The sequence below is a fragment of the Stegastes partitus genome, unplaced genomic scaffold (genome assembly GCF_000690725.1).
Source record: "Stegastes partitus isolate 25-593 unplaced genomic scaffold, Stegastes_partitus-1.0.2 Scaffold2257, whole genome shotgun sequence".
Lineage (NCBI taxonomy): Eukaryota > Metazoa > Chordata > Actinopteri > Pomacentridae > Stegastes > Stegastes partitus.
Window position 1 is genome coordinate 56,629 of NW_007579988.1, and position 2,869 is coordinate 59,497.

At 49.3% G+C, this 2,869-nt stretch overlaps 1 protein-coding gene across 1 annotated transcript in view; it reads left to right on the top strand.

The window, feature by feature from the left end:
• The window catches only part of LOC103374491 (protein EFR3 homolog B-like), a 27,125-nt gene that overhangs the window by 8,592 nt on the left and 15,664 nt on the right, over positions 1–2,869 (top strand). The gene's annotated exons all lie outside the window — the stretch shown is intronic.

The following is a 2,869-nucleotide window of genomic DNA, read 5'->3' on the forward strand; positions in this document are numbered from 1 at the left end:
GGTGGTGCTGGGTGATGTTTCCCCAGGGTGATTGCTGGTCACTTCATGGACCAAGTGCTTCTCACAGATGGCTTTGGTGGTGTTTTCATTCAGGTGTACATAGTCAGCCTCTGACAAGTGTCTTTTTGTGAATTGTTGTATCCTCTCCAGCTCTTTTTGTGATGATGTGTCATCAGGTACTCTGCTGTGAGAACGCCTGGACAGTCCGTCCGCGTCTTGATTCTGCTTACCGGCTCTGTACTGTAGCTGGAAGTCGAACGTCGACAGAGCGGCCAACCATCTGTAGCTCGTGGCGTCGAGCTTGGCAGAGGTAAGAATGTATGTTAATGGATTGCTATCTGTGACAGCAAGGAATGTGTTCCCGTACAGGTAATCCTGAAATTTCTCCGTTACTGCCCACTTAAGGGCAAGAAATTCTAATTTATGCGCAGGATATCTGGACTCACATTTCGACAGACCTCGGCTCGCATAAGCAACAACGCGCTTCTGTCCCTGTTGCTCCTGGTAGAGGGCAGCACCAAGGCCCGAGGTGCTCGCATCTGTATGTAACATGTAGGAGAGCTTAGGGTCAGCAAACCCAAGGATGGGTGCGGTCGTCAGCTTTTCGATTGTGGTGTCGAACGCTGTTTGGCAAGCAGACGTCCATCTGTCACCAAAGGAGTCCTTTGGGTTGAAGTACTTCTCAGGGTTCACTGTGGTTTTAGCATGCTTTCTCAGCGGCGGGTAGCCAGCGGTGAGCTCGTTGAGCGGCTTCACAATCTTTCAGTAGTCTTTAACGAACCGGCGGTAGTAACCACAGAAACCCAGGAAAGTTCTTAGCTCCTTCAAGTTGTTTGGTTTTGGCCAGGTTTTTAATGCTGCTACTTTGTCAGGATCGGTTTCTACGCCTTTTTCAGACACGATGTGGCCGAGGTACTTTACAGAGGTTTGGAAGAACTTGCATTTCCCTGGCCACAGTTTCAAGCCAAACTCTTTCAATTGGTTGAGCACGCGCATCAACCTTTCCTCGTGCTCCTCCAGTGTCGAGGAGAAGATGATGAGGTCATCCAGAAAAACTAGGGCTTGCTTCAAGTTCAGCTCTCCCATACAGCGCTCCATAAGCCTCTGGAACGTGCTAGGGGCATTGGTTATTCCCTGAGGCATCCTGTTGAACTCGAAGAATCCTAGAGGGCAGACGAATGCAGTTTTGTGTTTGTCTGCTTCCTCCATCTCTATCTGATAGTAGCCTGATTTGAGATCAAGCACCGAGAACCAACTGGACCCGGTCAATGCCGAAAAGGACTCTTCCAGATTAGGTAAGGCATATGAATCCTTTACTGTTTGTGTGTTCAACTTTCTGTAATCTATGCAGAGTCTGCCGTCGCCATTCTTTTTCCGGACGACTACGATCGGCGACGAGAAAGGTGACTCTGATTCACGGATAACTTCTGCATCGAGGAGTTGCTGGAGATGGGCCCGCACAGCCTCTATGTCCTGGGGATGTATAGGTCTTGACCTATGTTTGAATGGCGTCTCGTCACTGAGTGTTATGTGGTGTTTGATTCTGTCAGTGCGGCCAAAGTCAAGGTCGTGCAGTGCAAACACCTCCGGCATGGAACTCAATTTTTCTGTTATCCTCTCTTTCCATTCGTTGGGTACAGGAGAGTCAGTAAAGTCAAAGTCAAGATTTGGTTTTTGGTCAGGTTTTGTGGGGGAGTCTGAATCAGGGGTCTTGACAGGTTGAACACTCTTGACAGCGTGTATCTCTGCTATGACGGCCTTGGGAGACAGGGTGATGTCATGGTGTGACTCGTTCTTGAGTATGACTGGTATGCAACGTGGTAGCTTTGGTGGTAGACTTGCCAGGCTATCTGTCACCAGGATGCCACCAGGCAGGGACGATGACTTTGGTGACTCTACCATCACCCACTTTCCAACATCAGGTGTTCTGCAGCTCACTGATCCTTCAAGGACTTTGGTCTGTCCAGCTGAAATGGTCTCAAAGTCTCTACTATGAAGCCTTACTTCTCCCAGGCTGGAATCAACGGACTGTCTTTTCCGGATTTCAAGGGTCTTTAAGACGACTTTGTAGCCATAAGGAAGAGACTCATAGCTCTGAGGTGCCATCTCCGCATACTTTTCATAGAGGACATCCAAAGTATTTGTGCCTATAAGCACTGATGACAAGGTGGAGCGCATGTCAGGGACAACCAAGACCAGGGTAGGTACCTCGATGTCGGCTCCAAGCATGCTCTCTGGAAATCTGATGGTGGCCTCAACATAGCCAAGGTATGGAACGCTTTGACCGTTGGCTCCTTCCACTTCAAGCAGGTCGTTCAAAGAATTGAGAGGTAAGTGAGACAGGTTCTCTAGATAGAAAGAGTTGGGGATCGTTGTTACTTGAGAGCCTGAATCCAACAAGCAACTGCAGTCTTTGTCAGCAATAGTCACTTGTGCGGTGCACTTGGCTCCAATCAGACCTTTTGGCAGGGTCACTGACTGTCTCTGTGTGTGAGAGTACACAGGGGCTCTGTGCAGCTTCTTTTTGGGACACTTTGTCTGTGTTCCAGTCCCCGTTTGTCCCACAACCGGAACTGGGTCTAGTATAAAGGATCAGGACTTGAAGCGCCATGTTGACTGTCCCATGCTAACTGCTTTTCTTTTAGCTGCTTCCTCTTCTCAGCTACAAGAGATGGGTTCGGCTCACTTTCACACTGAGGCCTGATGTGCCCGTCCTCTCCACATCTAAAGCAATACCAAGGCCTTGGTCTATTGCTTGTGTTGCTGTTTACATCTCGGCTGTGGGGCTGCAGCCTTTGAGATGTGTGAGTGATAGCTGGGGGATGTGTGCTAGCTGTTTGGGGAGCTAGTGGTCTGGCAGCCGATTTAG